Here is a 12,122-nt window from a genome sequence, read left to right as displayed (position 1 = left end):
CCCTCCTTGGTAGGCAGAATAATAGCCCCCAAAGACGCCCACGTCCCAACTCGCAGAACCGGTGACTATGTTACTTTACATGGCAAAGGGGAATTAAGGTTGCAGATGGGATTAAAGTTGCAAATAAGCTGATGTTAAAGTCAGGAGAGTACCCTGGATTATCCAGGGGAGCCCAGCCTAGTCACAAGGGCCCTTAAAATCAGAACCCGGAGGCAGAAGTGGAGAGTCAAAGCAAGACATGTGATGGCGGGTCCAGCTGTAGAGATGAGACGTTGCTGGCTTTAAAATATGGAGGAAGTGGCTTCTGTGGAGGAATGCGGGGGCCTCTGGGTACTGGAACCAGCAAACAAACAGATTGTCCTCTACAGACATCACAAAGGAACGCAGCCTGCTGACACCTTGATTTTAGCCCAGTGAGACCCATGACAGACTCGTGATTTCCAGAACTCTAGGGGAATAAACTGGGGTTAATGTAGGCCACCTACTTTTTGGAAATTTGTTACAGCAGGAATAGAAAACTGATTCACCGCCTATCTGGTCATGGGTGTGTTTTACGTTGGTGATATAAGTAGGCTTACTGCACAGTTAGAGATTGATTAGAGAGGCTTCTCTTTGCCGCAGAGAAGAAAAAGTAGCAACTTTGTGTCCTGGGGTCTTGAGCCTTTCTAGTCAGGGAAACCATTTATTTGAGAAAGAGACAGAGCATCTTGAATGCAGCTGTCAGTATAAGACATCGGTTGCACTTGGCCGCGCCCTTCAGACAGCTTCACAGTTCAGGCTTGTTACTGACTCAAAGGAAGCCACTGACTTTCAGGAAATAGGCAGCTTTAAGGAACCCGATTCATAATATGGCCACGTGGAGACATAGGCAGGCTTAAGATTTGGTCTCAAAAAATTGGGGAGTTTATGTTGCTCCAAGGTTATGGGTCAGATGGGTGATTTAGGCAAAACTCTTAACCTCTCTGAGCCCTTCATCAACAATGAAATGAGAGTAATAACACGAGCCAGTACCATCCCACTGGATTGTGGTTAGAAACAGTAAACTAACACTGGTGATGTGACCTCATTATGCAGGAAAAACTAAGTTACAACACAGATGAAACCAGCACGTTCCCACCAGTATGACTCTCTACTATCTGTGTATTACGAATAAAGATAGGGAACCCCTGAATGTTTTTACTGTCTAACCTTGAAGCTGAACCATTTTGCTGTACTTGGACTTGGGCAGTGGAGCCCACTTTTTGAAAGTTTAAGATTCCATTTTTCGCACAAAATATAAAATCACCAGAGAGTCTTAACAGACACAGAGCACAGACTTGTGGTTGACAAGGGGGAGGGGGGTGGCGGAGGGATGCACTGGGAGTTTGGGATGAGCAGATGCAAACTTGCATCTATAGGATGGATAAACAACAAGGTCCTACTGTAGAGCACAGGGAACTCTGTTCAACATCCTGTGATAAACCATCATGGAAAAGAATATGAAAAATAATATACATGTATAACTGAATCACTTTGCTGTACAGCAGAAATTAACACAACACTGTAAATCAACTCTATGTCAATAAAATAAATTTAAAAAAATTACCAGAGTCTTACGTTCTATCTTTTCTGTTATACTACTGAAAATCTTTTCTGGCTAATATTGATAGGATAATAGTTTGGAGATTGAATATTAGATATTCTTAATAAAACAGTAAAAAGTTACTGTACAATGTTAGTCCACAATTGAACTGTTTTCTAATGTCTGTTTTACCCAAAGCTGGTTTAGTGGTGATGCCTTCTTCTCCAGAATTAATTTGCAAATAGATGTTTAATTGAAAGGACTGATGTCTTTAGGTGATTAAGATTTTGTCTCCACTGTGATTTCCTGGGGCACTCAAGAACGTCATCAGGGGCTTCCCTGGTGGCGCAGTGGTTGAGAGTCCGCCTGCCGATGCAGGGGACGCGGGTTCGTGCCCCGGTCCGGGAAGATCCCACATGCCGCGGAGCGGCTGGGCCCGTGAGCCATGGCCACTGAGCCTGCACGTCCGGAGCCTGTGCTCCACAACGGGAGGGGCCACAACAGTGAGAGACCCGCGCACCACAAAAAAAAAAAAAAAAAAAAAAAAAAAAGAATGTCATCAGGGCTTGCCCATCGTTGTTTCATAAATATCTGAGCCAATCAGAAGCAGAAGACGATGGCTAAACACCATTCTTTAAATAGATTTATTACACTTGTATCATTCTCTGAGCATACATATTTTTTTTTTTTGCGGTGCGTGGGCCACTGCGCCACCAGGGAAGCCCCCATATTCATTTTTTAATGTAATGATTCATGTACTTTTAATACCCTGTGCCAAGATGTGTATTAGTTTTGAATTTTTAAATTACTGCCACTAAAATAATCCAAAACTTTTATAAAGAAGACACTGTTATTATAGTTTGAATCAAAGACCAAAAATGAAGTAGGTTGTTCTTTTTAGAAATCCTTTATTTGGCCGGTGAAATCAGATAATTATGAAATGCTTTAATAAACCAGTTCAGCAAATGTGTTCTTTTGGCAGTCAATTAGTAAACTGTTTTGGTATAAATATCAATTACAAAGTTGCAAATGGTTATAATAAAGTGATTAAAAATAAAACATCCATGGGATTATAATGGTTGATTTTCTTACACGTTGAATTTCAGCTTCAGGAGTTTTTGTTTGTAGGACGACGTGAAGCAGACACTTTCCTCCTCAACCTTGAACGTTCTCCCTCCCTCTCCAGCTCCATCGTGGCTGAGATGCAGTGATTTTCCTGGCAAACCTGTAACCATCACAGACCTGGGTGCATAGCCGGAAGCTGGTTTACCTCTCTCCTTAAATTTCCACCAAGCCGTCTGAAACGAAGCAGGACCCCGTGGGGCTCCTGGGCACAAAAGTCTTTCTGTGTCCCGCATTTTCTGATTACAGGAAATAGGCTTCATTCAGCCTCCAAGATCTTCCCTGAGTTCCAAAGGGCACGTTCAAACAGTTGCTAATTAGGGGATGCCGAGACAAGGGAGGAGCAGTCAGGAGACAATAGTGCAGCCTTGGGGCAGGGTCCTGGCTCCCCCTCAAGGGATGCACAGAACAATATCTTTGAGCTGTTTTGCAGATACTGAAACCCCCATCAGGTGGGAGAAGTTAACTGCATGCTGCCCACAAGCACGGAGACCCCAGACCAATAGGAACCAGAAGGTTGATGATGCCGACTCCCAATTACATCCCCACCAACCAATCAGAAGAAGATCCATGAGCTGACCACGCCCTCCTCCTCGAACCATTGCTATAAAACTCCTCATTACCCCCTGGCGGGGGGAACACACAGTTTTGAGGGCATCAGCCCACCATGGCCCCGTTTGCCTGGCAAAGCAATAAAGCCATTCTTTTCTACTTCACCCAAAAATCTGTCTCTGAGATTCAATTCGGGGTACAGAGACGGAGTTTTGGCTAGAAGACAACAGTGGTTTCCTGGGATTATCTTCAACTTTCTAAAGAGGTGTGATTCCCAGACATCCTGAGACCTTGGATAATGGGTAACTAATCCTTCAACTCTAATATCCCACAAGGTCGGGGGGCAGCATAGACTCACAGCTGAGACTGGCACGTCTTTGAGAGCAGCATTCCATGACGTGGCGTTGCTTCCTCTTCTATGCTTTTTATATGTTTATCACAGGTCCATATGCCATATAGACAGAATATTTGGGAAATTGAGAACATCAACACAGATAGCAAAATGTATTTTTTGTCTTGTTACCACATCTTTAGACTATGTACATTCTAAAAAAGTTTTAACCTTTATTTGAAAACCAGCTATTGCAGATTCTTATCATAATTCTTATTTAACCCTTTTGTAAAGGTGTTTTTCTGTTTTATGTGCAGATTTTGGGAATTCCAGGGTAAGCTGTAGCTGTTAGAACTACTCTGCATGCACGTGTGCACACGCACACCTACACACACACACACACACACACACACACACCCCTCACACAGTTCTGAACCAGGAAGGTTATGTTTTTTTCTTCATTTCAGCACGTGTGCACACACACACCTACACACACACACACACACACACACACACACACACACCCCTCACACAGTTCTGAACCAGGAAGGTTATGTTTTTTTCTTCATTTCAGCCACTTCAATAATTTCATCACATCCCCGCCTTCAATCTCTGTGTTGACACAGGGTAAAAGGTTTTTAAACTAAGTGATGATTCCTCTGGGAAAATCACCTTGTAGAATGAAATACATGTCATTCCTTGTACAGAAGAGTGGCGCATTAAATGGGTGGTGGAAAAGTTAGGGCAAAATGTGGATGACGGAATTGCTTGTGTGCAGTAAACTGCAACACTGAAAGGTGTATGTCTTGGAATAATTATATTTTTATATTATATCATGCAAAGCTATACATTTTATTTTATTTTATTTATTTATTTTTTGCGGTACGCGGGCCTCTCACTGTTGTGGCCTCTCCCGTTGCGGAGCACAGGCTCCGGATGCGCAGGCTCAGCGGCCACGGCTCACGGGCCCAGCCGCTCCGCGGCATGTGGGATCTTCCCAGACCGGGGCACGAACCCGTGTCCCCTGCATCGGCAGGCGGACTCTCAACCACTGCACCACCAGGGAAGCCCTACATTTTATTTTAAATTAATTTTTATTAGAGTATATTTGCTTTACAGTGTGGTGTTAGTTTCTGCTGTAGAGCAAAGTGAATCAGTTATACGTATAAATATATCCCCTCTTCTTTGGATTTCCTTCCCATTTAGGTCACCACAGAGAACTGAGTAGAGTTCCCTGTGCTATACAGTAGGTTCTCATTAGTTATCTATTTCCTACATAGTAGTGTATAATGTCAGTCCCAACGTCCCAATTCATCCCACCCCTCGTCCCTTCTCGCCCTGGTATCCATAAAGCTATGTGTTTTAAACCTTCAACATCCCACTGTGCAGTATTTCAACTGATGGGGGGAAGACATGTACTGGATGAGGACATCACAAAATGCACCGATTCCAGGGATTCTCACCTGGAAAGGGTGTGGCCTGTGTCAGGATTGTAGATGGAATTGGAAAGTGACTTCATTTTCCAAGATAAATGTTTCTTCTCACCACAGGGTAAATCATCATTTTTAACATGAAAATGTACATTTCAACATTCTTCTATTGAATTCCATCCACATATATTTTTGCTTTTCAAATGCAGCCATTCACAAGCACATCACGACAGGGAGAAACCCCTCTGACCTCCCAACGCCTGAGGCACACACAAGCTTGGGACGCAGGGGAGAGGCTCAGAATTTCAGACAAAAAGGAACCGTCCCTGCTGTGGTGAGTGCTGGGGTCTACATCCAACACTGAACACCCCTCCAGATGTCACTGAAATACGCGTACCACGTGGATACTCACGGCTCCGTGCAAGGTTTTTGGGAAACAGGAGGCGACCTTTGCTTCATCCAGATGCTCAGAGATCACGAAGCTGGGCTTCTGCTCCTTGTTTCCCAGCTGCCTGAAATGAGGAAAAGCAAATCTCCATATGATTGGACACTAGTTTTCTAGGCACGCATTTCTTTCCTTCCAGAGAGTTCAATGCCTGTGTTTCAGAACTTGAGATAATAGACACAGGTTTTAAAAAGAAGGCACCAACAAATGTCACCTCTAAAAACTGATCTTTCATTTTGTTCCTTAGCAGCCTGGGTACAAATGTTTCCAGATGCTCCAACGTGGCGATAAGAGAAAGAGCCCCAATGTTTCTCACTTTCCAGTCCAGGAACCAAACTACCTCACCGCTCAGGTGTAGTGATGGATGAGACCATGACCCCCTTTTCCCTCTGGCTTTGAGTTACTGGTTTGATTTTGTCTGTGGGAAGAGGAGGGCGGGGGAATTTGTGTGGGGCCGGGAGTGACAAGGCGCTGGTGGCTCAGACACGCAGAGCTCTGGAGGGATAAGAAAAGCTCGAGACTACGGGGGATCCTGCTTGGATCCCCAAAGATGGCTGCAGACATTTCAGCTGAAAGATCATGGTATGTTACTGAGCAAATTCTTCTCGGGCTATTTTTGTCCACGTATGCGCTTCATGGGCTTGGCAGCATCACAGCATCATCTTTGCCACGTGGTCAGTGCCGTCCCTTGTCGTTATTATGGAAAGGGAGCTCTCTCTGGCAATCCAGCGTTTGGATAGCTTCATACGTCTTCATTATCGCTGCTTACCAAGCTCGGCTCTTTCCCCAGACCTTGCGGGTATCCTATAATAATGGACATACAACATGAAAATTGCCTTTGTGACGCTAATCTGTGAAGCAGCATGCTTTCATGCTTCTAAAAAGCTGGCAGGAAAGGAACCAAATTGCTCCCCCAGATTTGCAGATCCACTCTCTCTCCCATCCACCTTTTTGCTCAGCACTTTATTTATTTACTTTTGGCTAAGTTGGGTCTTCCTTGCAGTGCGCGGGCTTCTCATTGCGGTGGCTTCTCTTGTTGCGGAGCACGGGCTCTAGGCACACTAGGCTTCAGTAGTTGTGGCTCACGGACTCAGTAGTTGTGGTTCATGGGCTCTAGAGCGCAGGCTCAGTAGTTGTGGCCCATGGGCTTAGTTGCTCTGTGGCATGTGGGATCTTCACGGAGCAGGGCTCGAACCCGTGTCCCCTGCATCGGCAGGCGGATTCTCAACCACTGAGCCACCAGGGAAGCCCTCAGCACTTTTTATAATTGTCTCCTACTAACAGCTTTATCCCGTCCTTTTGGTCCTGGGATATTGGAGGCCTGAGCCACAGACACCAGTGAGTCCTCACCAGGTGTCTCTATGATTGTAAGTAAATGGGGATCCAAAAAGAGAAGGGAAAGTGGAATTTTGAAAATGGCATTCAGGAAAAAATGAACACCTTTTATTTTGAGGGTTTCTTGTTTACAAAATGCAAACACTACCTTTTCGATTTCTTGTGGATGAACTGTTAGTACCCACCAATGATCTCTATGAATTTATAAAATTTATTTAAGTTATTCTGGTATATTTACGGTTTAGATTTTTTAAATAGAAGAGAAAGTTCACAGGACAATATGACCTGGGCTTCGGTGTTTTTATAGGGTACTCTGACTCAGGATGGTCAGGTCACTACTATTTTCCTGATGGAAAATGAAGATCCAAGGGCTTTGGAGTCCATTAGGGTAATTATCCTCCCGGTCCAAGAAAGCAATAGCGTTTTCAATTCATAATACTGGACCATCTTCATGTTCTACGAGATGCCTTCAAAATGTCATTGCTACACTAGGTCAGTTTTTCAGATGAAATATGTGTGTGTGTTTATATATAAATATTTATAAATGTACATACATATTTAAAAAATTTTTTTTCAAAATACGAGGCTGTCTCTTCAGGTCCTGCAAAGGCTGAGAGGAAAAAAAGAAAACCTTCTTATACATTTGCATTACCCGTAGGAATAAAGCACTTTGCAAACAGTAAAATGGACAATGCTTTTTATCTTGTTGTCCATGTGATTATGACTTTTTGCTTCATTAGATGGTTTAAGTCACTTTTTACATGATACATTGCCGTGGCCGCTGAGCCTGCGCGTCCGGAGCCTGTGCTCCGCAACGGGAGAGGCCACGGCAGTGAGAGGCCCGCGTACCGCAAAAACAACAACAACAACAACAAAGACAACAAAAAACTTCTATCACTCAGGAAATTCCTAGGGTTTGGGGAGCTCTGGGCCAGTACGTGGGCACGAAGACCAAACATATTTCTTATTATACCACATACACATATTCTATGACTTAGCAATTTAACTTCTAGGTATTTTCCCAAGAGAAATCACCATCAATTTGAAGGAATCCCCAGTTATCTTCTTACTACCTGCAAAACCCTTGTCATTTATTTATCTGTGCTCTTGAAGAGCAAGGACTGTCTTATTCACAGCTGTGTCTCTGATTACCGAAACGGGGTTTGGAACGTGGCAGCTTCTAAATAAATATTTGCAGAATATAAGAAGGCATATAATCTCATATTAACACTGTGAAGTAGACTCTCACTCCTATTTTACAAATAGGAATACTGAGGCACAGGGAAATGATTAACTTGCCCATGATCACGTAACCAGTAAGTGGAAGAGTTGGGATTTGAACCAATGGTGATGTTTCCATCAAAACAACCCTCGAAAGCCAGCCTGGAGATTTGCTCGACTTCTTTGAGGTTCTTAAAGATGCAACTCTGCGTCGAAAGTCAAGCTGCTATCTCTTTAGTCATTGTGATTTAGTAGAATATTTTTGTTTGTGGTCACCCACTAACCGCTTTCTCAAGCCAGCCCCCTCAACCCCTCTTCCTCATGGAAGCTGCAATTTCCTTAGTCTGCATCAAAGCTTTTCACCAGTCAGCTGGAAAATGTAATAGAATTCACAGTAAGAAATAAATACCGAATTGGGACCTTTTTGGAAGCAGGAGAGAGCAGGGGAGGGCAGATCTCCCAAACTGCAGGTGAGTTGGGTTTGTGAGGTAGATGTTTATGTGTCCGATGATAAATGCTTATTGAACACCTGCTCTGTGACTGTCATTGCTTAGGTGCCGGGGATATAAAGTAAACAGAACAGACAGAAAAGATGTCTGGTCTCTGGGAGCTTGTATTCTTGTCGAGGAAAAAAAACACATAAAACTTCGCAAGTAAATATGTATGGATGGGGCAGATAGTAAAATGTGCTTTTGAGAAGATTACCCAAGAAAAAGGCATATGAAAAGCTGGTGGCCAGGGCAGGAATTATTATTTCAAAGTAATTGTCAACACACACCCTTTGGTAAGGTGTCATTTGAGCAAAGACTTGAAGGAGAAAGAGAGTGAGACATGCGACCATCTGCAGAAAAATACTGTTTCAGCATTGATGCTAAAAATCACAATTTTCCTTGGGCATCTCAAAAAAAGGACAAGACGAGAGAATCTCTTTGCAAGTCCAGTGCAGCCAGTTTCCCCTCCCGTATTGGAGCAGGTTGCTGTATCTACAGCCGAGCCCCAAATGCACAGGATGGCTGACACTCCAGGACCATGTTGTATGAACATGCAATGGCCATGTTAAGGATCAGGCTAAGGGATGTCGGAGCCAAAACAGGACAGCAGGATCCCTGCATGTACTCTGTGCTCAGTTGGGGGCATCTGCTCACTGCGTAGTCAGTGGGCAGCACGGTCTAAACCACCTAGATGATCATCTTTCTCTTTATGGATTCCTCCTTCCATGGCTTCTCTTTCTCTGTTGTTGTTTTTTTCTATCTCTTTCTCTCTCACTCTCCTATACATATATGACTATGTAATTCCAAGATACCTATAGTTCTTGGAGCTGATCAGCTCCTCGGGTTGGAGCTGATCACCAGAGATACCAAGTGATTAGAGGGTTAGGGCTTTGACCTCTGGGAAGGGGAAGGTTGGAGAGATGAAGATTTAGCTCTACAAAAACTCTTGAACAATGAGAGCTGAACGTGTGGAGAGGCTGGGAGGATGGTAAGTCCAGATAGGGCATGGAAGTTCCATGCTCCTTCCCCCGTACCTCAGCCTATGAATAAAGCCACAGATTTATTTTACGTTTGTGAAAGTCAAAAAAAAAAAGAGTGTGAGGGAAAGAACTTCTTAAGAGCTACCTACAGATGACCTGAACTTCCGTGTGAGTCTCTGGCAGGACCCAGGGAGGCTGAATGACCCCCTGCTATCATATCAGCCATTGGGTTGCAAACAATGGCAACAGGGCTGGTGTAACTTAAATAGAAAATGAATGTGTTGAAATTAATGGGCGGCTTTCAGAATCCACAAGAGTAGAAGACACCATGACTCAGGAAACCAGCAGGGACCAATGGGCTAGAGGGTAGTTAGATGACGTAGCCTAGTTCTATCACACCTGCAACATGGCGTGACCTGACTGTAGAGCTGCCACCACTGGGCGCTCACTCTTTGTCCCACACTGATATCCCTCCTTCTGGACTCACATATCACGGCAGGATGTTCAGTGAGTCAGGTCTCATTTTCCCCTTTCTATTCCTGAGCTGGCAGAAAGGAGGAAGAGAATTGCTGGCCTCTTCTGACCCCTTCAAAGAGAAGCAGAGCCCTGTCTTTATCAAAACTCATGCGGTGGGATTCACCCTGCAAAGGAAGTCTGATGAGATGCAAGGCAGCCTTGCTTCCCAAACTGAACAAACATCCCCGAAAGGGAGAGGTATTACGGAAAGCACTTCTGAATTGGCTACTTTATAGAACAGATAATCTTCAAAATGTCTTCCTAAGTTTATAAGCAAAAAGTATTTAAAGCTAGAATCTGTGGGAGATGTGTGTACAATCTCTCTAATTTGCAAGGAAAAGCAAACTGTACTGATCTATGGCAAATTATTATGGCTCTGGTTTTAACTGACCAGGCTATCTGGTTTTAGCCATTACCAATCCAAGACCCACTGGCCACTTAAAGTTCTGTATTTGCATGTAAAAGAGACCATAAAGAGTTAGCAAAGCTCAGAAGGAGAACGAGTTATAAGAAACAGGGGGTCCCATGGGATACGCAGGTGAAGCTGAAACGTGGCCCCAGCAGCAGGGAACTGGGAAGCTCTCAGGAACCCCAGGAGTTTTTGTCTCTGCCTCTTCCCTCTTGGCACTGCCCTGTGATGCTGCAGACGTGCTGTCTCTTCATGGCAGGCAGAAGAGGACCTCTCCGATTCTCAAGGGTGAATGTTATGGTCTGGCTAGGTCAGATCTTTGGGGAGCGGCCCGATTTTCCATTGTTTCTATGTAAATGAAATCAACCGTACAGCATGTTTTCCCAGACCTGCAGCAGAACTCTGCCCATGTGAGGAGCTTGACATTCAGGTACCTCTTCTAGGACACAGTGCCTCCCGGGACAGGACATTTCATTTTTAAGCCACAATCAAACTTGACATCCAATTTCAGTCACTGTTGGCTCCGAATACAATTTTACAATAATCAAGGTGCCAAAGTACCACTAACCAATCCAGTTAAGTAACACACATGTCACCTTGTTATGCACAACTATGGCATGTGAAGGACAGTGGGGGACACTTTTAGATGAGTTTTTAAAATTTCTAATAGTAGTTATTCTCCCCTGGGGAAGGAAACAGCATCTTCTCGTAAATGGGATGCTTTCATTGGAGAAGAAGGAAACTTTTATTATTTTTCAGCTTTACCGATGTATAATCGACAAATACAAATGGTCTCATTTCAGGTACAACTTGACGTTTTAGAATACATTTAAATATACACATTGTGAAATAATCACGACAATCAAGATAATTAACATCCATCAGCTCTCATAGTTTGAGTGTGTGCGTGTGTGCGTGTGTGTGTGTGTGCGTGTATGGTAAGAACACTTAAGATCTGCACTCCTAGCAAGTTTCAAGTACTGTTAACTATAGTCACCATGCTGTACATGAGATCTCTGGAATTTATTCAACTTGCATCACTGAAATTTTATACCCTTTGAGGAACACTGCTCCATTTCCTCCCAGCCCCTGGTAGCGTGAATTTACTCTCTCCTTCTGTGAGTTTGACTATTTTAGATTCCACACACAAGTGAGATCATGCAGTAATTGAAATGAGTCGTCTTCACTACCTCAGTATATTGGGTCTGTTAGTTACCCTGGAATATAGAAATGTCTATTAGCCTCGCTCTCTATCTGTCTATTATCTATTTATATATACATTAGCTCTACGTGAAGAATTTTGGGCTTTGAGGAAAATAGAAAATCTTGGCTCTGGGATCTGTTAAATGATCAGAGAACTGGCATTACGATACAGGAAGAGCCTTCAGTGCAATGAAATATTTCTTTATCTGTGTTAAATAATCTCTCTAGAAAATAATAATATCAAACTACTTAGCATCAAAGTATTTCAGAAAGCAAGGGAGAGAGAGAGAGAGGGAAGAAGGAAGGAAGGGAGGAAGGGAGGGAGAAAGGGGTTTATTCTTGCTACTTATGGTTTCCTGACCCTGCAGGAAGTGGTTTATATAAAAAGTTTCTGAATCAGACATGGTGTGAATACAGCAACAGTGGGTCGATAGCAACCACAACAACATAATAATAATTAATACTGATAAGCATCGTCTTTTATTATAAGTCCTCCTACAAAGATTTTCAAATCTAATTCTCACAC

The 12,122-nt window shown here is 43.5% G+C and overlaps 1 long non-coding RNA gene across 1 annotated transcript in view; it reads right to left on the bottom strand.

The window, feature by feature from the left end:
• The window catches only part of LOC141276242 (uncharacterized), a 163,674-nt gene that overhangs the window by 36,400 nt on the left and 115,152 nt on the right, over positions 1-12,122 (bottom strand). The window contains exon 2 of the long non-coding RNA XR_012325506.1: positions 5,409-5,504. This is a non-coding gene — a long non-coding RNA (uncharacterized lncRNA). The remainder of the gene's footprint in view (positions 1-5,408; positions 5,505-12,122) is intronic.

This window comes from Tursiops truncatus, chromosome 13 (assembly GCF_011762595.2).
Source record: "Tursiops truncatus isolate mTurTru1 chromosome 13, mTurTru1.mat.Y, whole genome shotgun sequence".
Classification (NCBI taxonomy): Eukaryota; Metazoa; Chordata; class Mammalia; order Artiodactyla; family Delphinidae; genus Tursiops; species Tursiops truncatus.
The sequence above is the reverse complement of the archived record's forward strand: the minus strand, read 5'-3'. Positions and strand labels throughout refer to the sequence as shown.